Here is a 13,786-nt window from a genome sequence, read left to right as displayed (position 1 = left end):
TAGTCCAGTGGTCAGTGCCCCATCCAGGGTCCGAAATAAGCAAAAACAACGTGAATAATGTCTGTGCTGTGTCTGACGAGTTATCTTTGTGATTAAAAAAAAGAGAAAAGAAAGAAAATAAATCTTTGTTATAAATGTCGCTTTTTTCTGTTTTCATCCAAATGTGATATATCTCGTTTCTAACATCAAAAGTTTAATGAAAATTCGTATGGATATCATGATATTAGTTATAATAAAATTGCAAATCATAGGCCTACGTTTCATAGTACACTGTACTTTTAGTTCACGTACGGTATGAGATAGTGAAAGGAAAATAAGAGGGTTTATTATACAGTGTACTACCTAGAACACTCGTATCTACATCCATTGTTACAAGCGCGAGAGTGAATCATGATTTTATGCAGTTAGAGACAACTGATAATTTCAGGTCATTGGTGTTGACATTTTGTTCATCCCCGTCATTTCAAAGCGTCACCTCCGTTAGTCTTTTTAGAATGCTGCATTACAGCAAAAAAGGTAATCCCAAAGAATGAAAGAAATGCTATTTTGCAGGGATTTATAGAAAAGGAAGTCTTCCCTTAGTGTGTACATACACTTTTACAACCCATATCCGCGCCAATCAAACGCCTTTATTTATGTATCATCTATTTACACTTTTTTCACATTCATGCATTATTTACAATGATAATACAATTAATTATTTATGTCTGTGGACAGATTCAGATTTGTTATGATTTCAGTTATTTTACACAGCCGCCATCAAGGCCAAGAAAGCTGAAAGCTTGGCAAAATAATAAGTGCGGGAAAGCCATGTGCTCGATCAAACATAATAATAGAGTGTGAAAGGTGTGTTTTCAGTTGTTAAACCCTAGGCCGTCGCATCTTAGTAGTGTGTAGGTGAGAGAAAGGATGAGACGATAGACGTAGCTTGAATCCTCACAGTTTGGTTTTTATTCTCAAGCTTTCGGGCCCTGCCCTTTATCAAGAGATGTGATGTACAATTCACATTTGGGCTGATGTAAGCCGGCAATCAGTTGGCAACCGGTTGGGGGAAACATTTAGTGATGATGGGTGGAGGTATAGGCGTGCTGAAGTTAGGTGTGTTGTATGTAGACATACACACCTACGCTTATATACCTCATCATGCCTTGTGCTCATACTTCACATCCAAATTCAATGAAATCAAATTTGTAACAGTTAGTGAAAACGTCTTGAAAAGTCAAACAGCACTATTCTCTCAACTTTCGAAAGCTGGCGCTCTATCGGTATCAAACCACCGGCCACACAGTACACCATTGAGTGTCAAACAGCAGCATTTTGATAGTTGAAAATACCTCACTTGTAGCTCTATCAACCAATCACAAAAGGATACACGTTTTGAACCAAAATAAAACTATCTATAATTATGTAATATAAATGATGTGATATGATATTAAGTATGTTTTTTCTGTCTTGCTCCTGATCACGTATTATTAATATGAATTCGAATTACCTGTGTTTTCCATAATGCAATAACTTATTGCAATGATGATAATTTTATTTCATTTCACATTCAATTTCACATTTCTCATAACACGACATTAGCAAGTGCAAAGTTGGGACACATAATGAGCAGTTGGCCTACATGGAATTTCGTTTCTGACAAGATAAACAGAACAAGAGGGGCGTTATAGACCAAAGAACTTATAATGAGTGGGGGGGGGGGGGGAGGAGTTATTGTCTTTGACATAGACTCAGTCGTTTGAATACATATGAGTTGGCCTAGTTATCATAAAGTTCACAGTCCGTTATTCCGAAGGTTCGTTAATCCGAAAAGGAAACAAGGTTCGTTATTCTGAAGAATCGTTAAACCAAAAATGAAAAAAAAAGGTTCGTTATTCCCAAGGTTCGTTATACCAAGAAGATAATTGTGCAGGATTCCGAAAGTTCGTTTGCGCGCACTCTTTCTTTTTCATTGTCGGATTACCGAACTCGGAACAACGAACAACATCATCTATGATACACAATAAATAACGTACTGCATTCAAGGCAGGTACGTCGCTATGCGATGACATAACAGGGAAGAGTGATATATTAAGGTGCCTGTGTCTTGTTTGATATACTTTAAAAAAATATAAGATTTCAAGGACTTCAACAATTATGAAAGGTTGTTTGCTCTTGGTCCCTTTACGTCACATTAACTTCCCTAAAGTGCAATTCCAATCGCCATGTTAAGATTGACTTTGTCGTATAGGTCCATCTGTCCAATGCAATGGTTGATTTTGAGCTATGTATGAAGCAAAAGCGAGCAAACAAAATGGTATCAGTTCCATTGAAAGGCTGTGGAAATCATCAGAGTTCTACCTTTATCCGAATAGTGAATTTGGTCTTATATGCACGTATTGTTATCCGAAGGATGTGAACCTGCCACTGATACTTTTGGATTGGTAAGTGCATAGAAAAGTTGCTTTTGTTACTATATAAACCATTTCCCTAAAAAGTCATACCCAACTGCGACTCATCAAAAATGATTACAGAGATAAGACATTTTCTATTTGCCGTACTAGTACAATCTTAGTGAAAAGACTTTGAAGGTTATGATATCAAATCCTTATCTAATTTCATTATGGAAGGTATCTGCTACATCATTGTTTCATAAATAGTACATGAAGTTTCAAAATGCCATAACGGCCTGAAGTTTTACAGGTCCGATTTTTCTAAAACATCACAACCACTTTTTTGTCTGATTTACCGCCAACTGACATCGTCGTGGTTTTGCACGTTTAGCAAATTGATAGATGCCTTAACGAATTAATAGTTTGATTTGGTGAACGGATATGTTGACACAGTTGCTCATAATGTAGAGTGTAACCGTTAGCTTTCAGGCTCAGTGTCAGAATGATGTAAGACCCAGTGACCCTGAATGAGGGCGCTATCACCATTTGGAAATGAACATCATGCACTCCGTCGCCAGGTCAAGTTTTGAAATATATTAAATTCATTTCATTTTTATATAATGATGTATACTATGGAACCACAAGTGCTCTAATTTTCGGGAATTCCGTCATCATCTTTATCTCTTCGATAAAAAGAACGAACAGCTCGTGACATTGTAGAAATAAGAATGAAAAATAAAGTTTACGTGTAGCGTATTATATACATATTACTTTCGAATATGTAATTTAGTTTATTCAATTTGTGTCCATGTTCTTGTTGATATTGTCCTTGTTTTGGTTATATGTACTCTTGTCCTCGTATTATTTATTTTATTATTTATTTTATTTATCATTTATAAAACGGGAGAATGATAAACTCTTCCAGGCACCAACTTTCCATTTATCTGGTTCTTTAGATGCACGTGGAGCCCTATCTCTGAAGACTTGAACAATTAGTGTAATAAAAGATACAGATTTCTTTGTTTTCGACTATACGTAAGCATATATAGTTGTCTTGAGTTAATTACATCGAGAGGGTAAATCCTTAATTGAGAATGACGGTCTCGTGAACAAAGAAACAAATTTATACTATAGATTTAGTGACTTCAATTCAATTTCAATTTCAATTTCAATTCAATTCAATTATTTCATTCTCCTTTTTCTTCCAACAAAACATAACACGAGGTAAATCGGAAAATCCATCATTTGTAAATACAGTACAAAGTGCGAAGGATAAACTATAGTCAACAAACTAATAGAAATTCATACGGGAAAATACAAAGTTATATTTTGAGGAGAAAAAAAAAGAGAACCGAGAGGTCCACTAAAAGCTTCCTCACTGCGTGGCTGCGGCGAACCTTTTAAAATGCAAAATAAAGAGTTTGATCGTAAAGCGAGGTTAAGCGTCATTTCACAAGTTAAACATTAAACAAGTATTAGATAAAGTAAATCAAAACCTTTTCAATGATAACTCACTTGTTGAATATTATATGCACATCGCAACCAAAACAATGTTGACTCATACAGATTAATATTTTCTTTAATGTTATGTACTTTTGATAATGACATTGATATTGTATTGCTGTATATCTCATTATGTCTATCATGTCTATGTAGGCATAATGTCATGTGTGCTTTGTATAAATGTATCGATGTAACATGTATGCATGCAAACAAAACAAATTTCCAGAAACGGACAATAAAACTGAAATGAATTGAATTGAATTGAATGATAAACAGAAGATGATGAGTGGGTCGATGAGAATTGGATGCGCAGTTTAACTTTGGAACTTTTAAAATAAACGAAACCATCCAATTCTCACTGGTCCATATGATTATTATATAGGCCTAGTGCCGTATGTATCATTCGTTTTATATACACTGTTAGAACGCTGTGTAAAATTTCGTTGTTTAAAATATTGTTGTTTAAAATTCTAAACAATGTTGTTTAAATATAGAAAATCGGAGCTTGATTGCCTTAAACAGCGGTTGTTTAAAAACAATTCGGAATGATTGTCCAAACAATTAAACATCGTTGTTTAGAAATTGATGGGCAAAAGTCATGTGATAGTCATGAACCAATCAGCGGGCCTGCATGTATATCCTTCGTCGCAATCGATCGTGCCGCCGCCGGGCGGTGCCACCGCGCCTCACACACACACACGTACATCACACGTTTATGTACGTATAGCCTATACAGTAGCGCGGCTATTCATCATGATGGACGGCGGTGACGATGACTGCAATGCAGCTAGGACCAGTATGGAGTCACGAACATTTTCAGCAAATGGGGTCTAGCTATAGAAGAACTTTGCCAGTCATTCCAAGGTATTTATTTATTTAACTGATAGTTACATCGCTTCATGCCCATCTGTAATTTGCATGATGTATGAAGCTAGTCACGGCTCACGCTTTGGGTTCTTGGCCGGGCTGCGCTACGCCTCGCCTTCATGCATGTAACGTTAGATCTAACAAACTGTTAATGTTAACGTTAACGTTAAGTTAGGTCGTCTGTACCGGTACGTATGGGTACATACATTATGTTTTTCAACCAACTCGTGCTTGAATAAATACTTGCATAATTCAATCCTTACATACATTTTCAAAACTTCACATCAAAAATACGAATTTCTTTTACAAAAACTAATCATCTAAATCAGCGCTCGGAATATTCCCATTGTTGACACAGTACAGTAGCCTATTCGTTTTACAGTACAGTTGTAACAGGCACCGTATCACATCATGCACAATTATAGGCGCAGTGTCCGAGTTCAATGATGTAGAAATCTAACAAGTTAGTTAGGCATAGCCAGGGTCTAACGTGACGGTTAGGGTCTAGCTATAGGCAATGCTAGGGCCTAGTCAAGGGCTAGGGCCTGATAGCCTATATTTTAGACTGCTAGTGCTAACTAAGTTCATAATTACACAATGACCTGTCTCGATCATTTCCTACCTCATAATTTAGAACTTATGCCATGGTCGGCTGTATGATAGCCCTTGCTACTACATCGACCACCCTTTTTAAAACCGACCGTGTGTTAATTGGCGCACTGAATGCTTTATTAGTACGCACTTCACTGCACGCAAAGCACATAAAAATGGATTGACTTTGACTGTTGATGAGGATGGTGTAGGAAGACGCGAAAATTCACCGTTCATTAACAAAGTTAATGGTTTTAATCAAGGACAAAATTTCGAATGAATATTTTTCACCGAATCGTAATGTAATGTCTATAGTATGGAAGTTTCTAAAAAAGCTTCGTACAACATGGTGCTCAATACAACTTGGTTTGCGTGCATTGTCAATGCAAAAACAGCGGTCGATCTCAATAAGGAGCGTTACCGCGGGGAGCTGAAACGAAGCCCGCAAGTTCGACGGCGATATTTTTGCACTGAAACTTCGAATCAAAAAGGGAACAAAGGCATTTACTGATAGCCTAGCTCTGGATTTTCTCAATCACGTAGGTCAAGTTTTTTGCATGAATTTCAGTGTTAAATATTCTAATATCAAGCAAATAAACATTAGGACTAAAGTGCAAGTTAAGTTCTGCTACTTTTGCTGGAGCAATTCATTCTGTTCTGAGCATCATTGCCATCAATGATGCTCGATGAATTAAGGTCTACGTAAGCTTCCAGTAGAAAAAAAGGCCTAGAACCCCTATAGAAAATGAAGATAAATTAAAGACAGAAAACAGATTGTGGTGTTTTTAACGCACAATATAGTCTATAGATGCACCACACGTACCACCTTAGTAGAGTTCTATTTGTTTTGTGTAGGTAGGTGGTTTGGAACCAATTTTTGGCACTTTTGTCACTTTTGAATAAGTTTCTATGCAAAGATTAGGAGCTTTCTTCTCAGTCTGTCAAGATTTCCATGCCAAACGAAGCACATTGTGCAAATTCACACAAACTGGTGAGAAAAATGTTTATAGAATGAACATTTTTGCAGAAGCTAATGATCATGCATAATTATCACTCCATCATTTATGTTTTTGTTATTAACTTTAGTATTATATTTTTTTTCCATTTGGTTTATAGCATTCTTTCTGGGCCACCCTTAATATGATTACAAATGCAATCTTGTTCGCTAATTTGTACAGATCAAGCAAGACTTCAGCCAGGAGATTATGGCTGAAGACAGGATGTTTGCAGCATGGCCATGTATGCTGACAAAGTACTCTAGTATGGGGAATCAAGATGTCCATCGTAGCAAACGCTGCTTATTCGTCACACGGGTGACACCGATGGCCTTTCCCAAGGTACATTTTAAATAGTATTGCTCTGTGTAGAGATCATCTACAGCCCCAGTACCACCCTTTCCTTTTTTGCATTTGAGTTGAGGTGAATTTATTAACATCATTAACAAAATACTTACAGTATGTACATGACTATATAAAAAAAAATTGTTCGATCGAGAAATTCATTCAATGCTTGTTAATTAATTTCTAAGACTTTCGCAAAAACCTGCAAAAACTGAAGTGGATCTGTAATTTCAAAGCCAATATCAAAGAGATCATCCAGGCTCTTGATGACGCTGCTTTGTCCATCATTCAACTTGCATGTCATGTTCCCGTATTTGGTTTTGTTGCCGATTCGACATTCCCCTTTTCTTCTCCACTGCCTGATCAACTCACATGATAATCAAGCTTTTGTCATTATAGGATAACATTAACAGAGAAGTCTTTTATGAACTATTGAAGTTTTTGCATTCTTTTTCCTACTACTTGGAATAAAAATCACTGGACCTTGAACATCCCTTGCTCTTGCTAATCTAATTAAGATATATGCATATCAACTGATCTTGCTTTATGCAATGCCAGAATATGACATGAACCTCCTGCAAAAGCCCAAATGTCATTCATATTGCAATAGTCTTTGTTAAGCACTTAACAGTAGAGCAAGATTATTCTTATTAAGGCACTGGCTGTCAACACCGTTCAACTTTCTTTCATCCAAGTTCATGGTAACTCTGATTGCTGTTTTGTAGAATAGCATGATGATTATTACAGCATTATAATTCTAATGCTTGGCCTTACAAGTTTGGCTCTACTCATCCACAATTACTTGCCGTCTTGGTAGTAAATGCCGTTGCCAGAATCAGTCCCTCATTCAAAATGTGTAGTATTTTCTACAATACCCTCCAAACAACTTTAAAACAGCCCTCCCCCCCCCCCCCCCCCCCCACAGTTAGTAATCCTGGTTGCAATCAAGTACAATATAAGTACCTAAGCTAGCATCTGAATATGAGCTGATACTTGTCAGCATTTCTCTTTATCAGCCTTAATTGTGTTATTTTTAAAGGGTATATTTGTACTTATCATTCAAAATACTCCCCCTGTGTCATACATTTTCGCTGAATATGAGCTGATACTTGTCAGCATTTCTCTTTATCAGCCTTAATTGTGTTATTTTTAAAGGGTATATTTGTACTTATCATTCAAAATACTCCCCCTGTGTCATACATTTTGCTCCACAGGGGAAAAAGAGACGCTTGCATTCAGCATGCTGCCGCTAGTTTGCCGAGGCTGGACTGCTGGGGTGTGGGGCAAGTGCTCCTTTCAGGAGTCGTTGGAGTTATTCTACGACTTTCAACCTGTAAGTACCTTACTGTTCGGAGGCTTATCTTCTAAAACAAGTGATGTGTTGCCCTCTTATTAAAATGATGAGATGGACTTTGACATTGCAATACAAAATATAAAAATCATCAAGCTGTGGTCCATAGTTACAGAAATTCTTAGTTTATGCTGTTTTATTTGTTAGTTTAGTCCATTGATTCTACATATTTATGCAAATTTACTATGTTGCTAATGTATGCTGTGAATCACAATAATTTTTTGTAATGAAAAAAAAAATCTTATATTACATGTACATAGTCAACATACATATTTACTTTATTTTGTGCCTGACTGCTCAATCACACACTTGTCCAATATCAATATGTCCTTTTCATTTCGATAAAAAGGGGAAAACATTCGCATGAAATGCAAAATTGGTCCCAAATGTCGCCAACAAGGAATATTCCATTCATCAATAAATATTGCACTTGACCTATGGTATCATTATATTCAGCAAGATGCTGGAAATATATTACATACCACTCGTATACATCCAATGTGATACAGGGTGTCTCCCCCCCCCCCCCCCCCCCCATACCAAAAAGAAAAAAAGACCTCGCATACTCCTTAATGTTCCTACAATGTAAGTGGACAAAATTGTTATACTACTAGTATTGGAAAGAGTAACTTACCCAAAATAATGAAATGCAATTCAGAAGTAGTTTTTGTTTGATAATACTTTTTGCCTGGGCTTGCCAGCAATAAAATTAATTGCCTTTCAGAAGTTCCCATAGGCCACACAGTTGAAAATTCATTCAGCCAGGTCATGGTTAGCCCTTGCAAGAATAGAAAATGTAATACATGGATGTTATATACTACATAAAATACCCAATTTAGGGTATATGTTTGCAAGTGAAATGTTGCAGAATTTGGCCAGGCACTTTATTATGAACTCTACCTTGAACATTGGAGAGGTGTGGGAAATATATCTGTTCTGATGGACTTCATTATACCAATGCCTCAACCCAACACTTCTGCGTAGATTATTTCGAGATTTTATCGAGATGTTATTATGCATGTTTCTTTTCCACTTCCATTTCATTTTACAGGAGGGCACAGACCTGGCTTTCTACATTGGACAAATTGACAGGAAGCAGAGACCACAGCCCTTCATCTTGCTGATGGGAGGATCCTGGAAGAAGCCACTGCAAACCTTTGTCATTAGGAAGTTTTCGCTACACGACGCGAAGACCGAGAATACGAGGAAGCGATCACTTGTGACAGTCCCCGTACTCTTGACTCCCGTCCCCATATCTATGCAGTTTCGCTTTCCTGTACAGGACAGAGGCGTGGGGACAAGATTGCTGATTGGTTGGCTGACTGGCTGGCTCACTCCTGCCAAGCATCGGGACCGAACGCTATTTTGGCCAAGTACCGTACTCGTTTTCCCCCGGACGGGACGTTCCTCGGATTTGATCATGTGCAGAAGCAAATTTCGCACACGACACGCTTAACTCCCGGCCGCGATGTGCTTGCGAAAACTCCCTATTGTAGAGAGACAGGGATTCTTGTTTCCAACTTTGACAAAGGCTGTGGACTGTGCATTCAAAGTGCATTATGTCCTAGATGTAGAGTACCAGGCTCAATGTTTTGCTGCCTGGCAGTGCTTGGAGACAGTTGTGTACAAAATGCCTGGTAAAGTGACGTCCAGTTCTGTGAGAGAGATCAGGACACACCTGAACTCTTCAAATCAGGAAGATTAGATGCGTAGAATGAGATTTTCGTGGTCATCAGAACTTTACTTGACAAAGTTGATTAATAACCCCTGACTTACTATTGCAGATGTTCCCCAAAAGCATTGCAACTGAAATGATTCAAAATGTTGTTACATCAAATTGAACATTGTTAAAAATGATCTAGTTAATAGAGAAGCTGTGTAGTGCAATACCTTCAGTAATATTTTCTTAGTGGGGCAACAAAGTACAGTATTGGGACAGAAAAGCAAATCCTTAGAGGGCCATTCCCTTATGCTTCGCTTATGAGATTTCCAAGCGCATGTAATAGTGACAAACACTTCAAGAACAAAGTCAGTGGTTCTAAGAAAATCAGATAATTATTCCAGGAAATAAGACTCATTCAAGATTTATCTTGTCTTGTCAGGGTATGATCACTATAAAACTGGATAATGTGTCTGTAAGGTGTGCATTGGACTGTAAAAGCATTCTGAAAAATTACATTCTCTGTGTACTGTTCATTCAGTTAGCCCTTTTGGACCCATCTGAGGGCAACTGATGGTCCCCATGCACCCACACAATATGAGAAATGAACCAACAAAATATTAAATGTGGCACAGGTACAGTTGTATACATAATCTCAAGCTGAACACATCCATGTTATGCATAATAATTAATTCTTTACTTATTGCATGTTTCAAATTCAATTTGCCATTGCAGTTTAGTTGAAATATTGTGAAATGTGATTTTTACGGCGTTAAGCACCCCATTTGTATGTAAGTGGAATCAAAATGTACATTTGACAATACACTAAGCTTTAGATGAGTCGAGGTCAATTCAGCTGGGAAATCACTTAACTCAAGCATAACAATAGCTCGTGATTTTTCCTCTGCAGTCAAACTGCATATTTTTACTAAATCTGCGCAATTCGACACATTTTTCTCGGTTCTCGAGAACTTCGACTTATCAAAGGTTAACTGTATGAGAAGAATTGCTACTCTGTATATATTCTGAAAATGGATGAGACAATTCTTGATTGGCTCAATTTGTTATTTGTTATTTGCAACAAGTTTGCACATCGATGGACAGGTTGACCGATTGAAGGTTTTCTAATGATACGCTGTCAGTGATATAGACAGTGAGAATGTGCTGAAATATATAATTGGCCAAAAACATAAACATTTGTGTTATTGTGCTTATATACAAGTGAGTTGTACAGTAATATGGGATTAAGAACTGTTTAAATTCTAAACATGAATATCTAATATTTGCTTTAAACAACCCAGTTGTATAAAATTACTTTTAAACAACCCGGTTGTATAAAATGACTTTTAAACAACAGTTGTTTAGAGTTTTAAACACCTTTTTTTAAACAACTCAGTTGTATAAAATTACGTTTAAACAACAGTTGTTTAGACTTTTAAACAACTTTTTTTAAACAACCCAGTTGTATAAAATGACTTTTAAACAACAGTTGTTTAAATTTTTAAACAACTTTTTTAAACAACCCAGTTGTTTAAATTTCTTTTAAACAACAGTTGTTTAGAATTTTTAAACAACAAAGGGTTAAAAGTTTAAACAACTACGTGTTGTTTAATTTTTAAACAACAGTTGAGCGATTCACCGGTTAACTTGTGGTTGTTTAAAATTTTAAACAACCTTGTTGATTTTTTTCTAACAGTGTATAAGACCAGTAAATTCAAGAAATTCAACTTTTTTACATGGATCAGCAAAAATCAATACACGATAATTTGACCAATCAGATTGCAGAGATTCTAAAGCCAATTTTATAACAAGGATTATTCTTGGAGTTATGATGGTTCATGGTCCATAACTTAGGTAGCTAGGCGGAGGGGAGTGTGTCCCTAATTGTCATTTTTTATTTGTACATTTGCACGTGAGCGCATTATAGGTGTGTGAAATGTAAATAACGTGCGTGATTCATAAAACAAAGTAGGCAAACGAAAAAGTAATTATGTATTCAGGCGCTCCGCGATTGCCTGTAAAACTCTTTGGTATTGTAGTTCACTGTATTCAATCTTGTGATAAAAGTTAAGTTAATAGAAGTAACACACAACGCAATTAATACATTAAAAGGAATGCCTAAAAATATACTGTACTCCCCAATCTTCGATGCAAGAGCCTGTGTGTGAGTGAGTGTGTGTGTGTGTGTGTGTGTGTGTGTGTGTGTGTGTGTGTGTGTGTGTGTGTGCAGGAGGGCATTTCATAAAACATTTCGTCCGACAGGTTTGTCGGACAAATTTGCTCTCAGCCAATCAGATGCAAGGATTTCAGTGGCATATAACAGTTTGTCAGAAGAAATATCTGACAAAACGCTTCATGAAATGCCCCCTGGTGTGTCTTTTTGTCATATTTGTGATGATCTCGTGATCTCCACACATTTTTGACCCAGATGGAATATTGCAAATTGGATGCAATAGCGGGTAGACAACCATCGTACTTGAGTATTTTTCCAATAGGGAAAGTTTAATTCTCAAAAGGAACGGTCCAGATTCTACTATACAACATAATATTTTGCTGGACTACACAGGAGAAGGACAGAATTTAAGTCATTGCCAGTCATCGTCGTAAGAAAATAAAAATAGCCATGATATAACATGCGTTATTACCTGCTGGAAATGGCCCCAAAGAACGCTCTGAATTGTAATTGCATGTCTGTCAATCTATATCAATATTTTTTTTCCCCTTTGAAAGTGCGTACTTTGTTCTGTTGGCATAGCCGAGCGCAGTGGCGGATCCAGGGAGGACCGCACCGGGCGGACGCCAACCCCCCCCCCCCCCCCCCCTCTTTATTTTTCGTTTTGTTGAAACAAAAGTAATAAAAAGAAGAAAAATGGGGAGGGTTGCGTGCGCCCCTCTTTAATTTTTTAAACGCGCCTCTCTTTATGGAATTCCTGGATCCGCCCCTGAAGCGACCCAACCAGTTCATTCCGTAGTTGCGTTGGTACGTAGGGTGGTAGGTGTTAGCATAACACTGGTGTATACAGGTCTACTTGTATGTTTCCATAATAAAAGACTAATAAAATCGCTCGAGAACTCAGACGTCTACTTCTTATATTGTTATAAACGTGTACATTTGAGCTTGGAACTCATTTTAAGAATCTATTCTATTTTGTTTTTCCTGGGAGACCACGTGAGGTGGATGTTTCTACAGAATGCCATCATCAGCCCAACTCATCGCCGTGGTGTTGTGGATTGCACTAAGTCCCTGTCACGCACAGCAAGAACTAGGTAACTTATTCCTTTATCCTTCTGATAAAGAAAAGAATCAAAATAGATTATCATAGATAAGAAAACATGATGTGAAAATGTGATGTCTTCTTACGTAATGATGTATCATCAAGACAGAGAAAGATTTTGGTTTATTTTTGTGAATATTTTATTTCATGATTACTCCCGAGACGTCAAAAGCGAGATGGGAACTGATCTTTAATTTTCGATTGTAATTACACCAGTTAAGATGAGTCGAAAGACAGACACCCACACAAAGTGTAACAATATAGGAACTTTCCCAGTTCCATTCAAATGTAAATTAGAATGCCAGTGGCTTAACCCTCTGCGAGCTATCCATTAATTTCATGTCCATAAGATTATGTACAATTGAATTTAGTCAAGCAATTGAATACTGTAAGATATATAGTTTCTTAAATACATACTATATATATATATATATATATATATATATATATATGTATAGATTATTTCATTTTCAGCTTTCACCCCAAAAGTTAGGGAGGCATGTGCACACACCCATTGTTCTGTAAGGAAAGAAATCAAGTGTAGAGTTTGTTAAATGATGTGTGCAAGATATATTACATTCTTTGCAATTTCCGTTATAATGAGAAAAAGGAAACTAAGAGGGTTATTGAAGTCAGTAATTCATTATTGTTGTAGGCTTAAAAATTTGGTTCATTGGCACATTAAAGGGTCAATTCGCTGCTTCTCATGCCAGTGAAAGTTATTCACATGAATTTCTGGGATGTGAAATTTGATATTCACTCTAAAAAGAAAAATAAACTTCAAATAAGTAGATTTTAAAGAGATTAGAATATTGAAATAAATA

This window comes from Diadema antillarum, unplaced genomic scaffold (assembly GCF_040938485.1).
Source record: "Diadema antillarum isolate AM-2024a unplaced genomic scaffold, OU_Dant_1.0 scf00000053, whole genome shotgun sequence".
Taxonomy (NCBI): domain Eukaryota; kingdom Metazoa; phylum Echinodermata; class Echinoidea; order Diadematoida; family Diadematidae; genus Diadema; species Diadema antillarum.
This window is presented reverse-complemented; position numbering follows the sequence as displayed.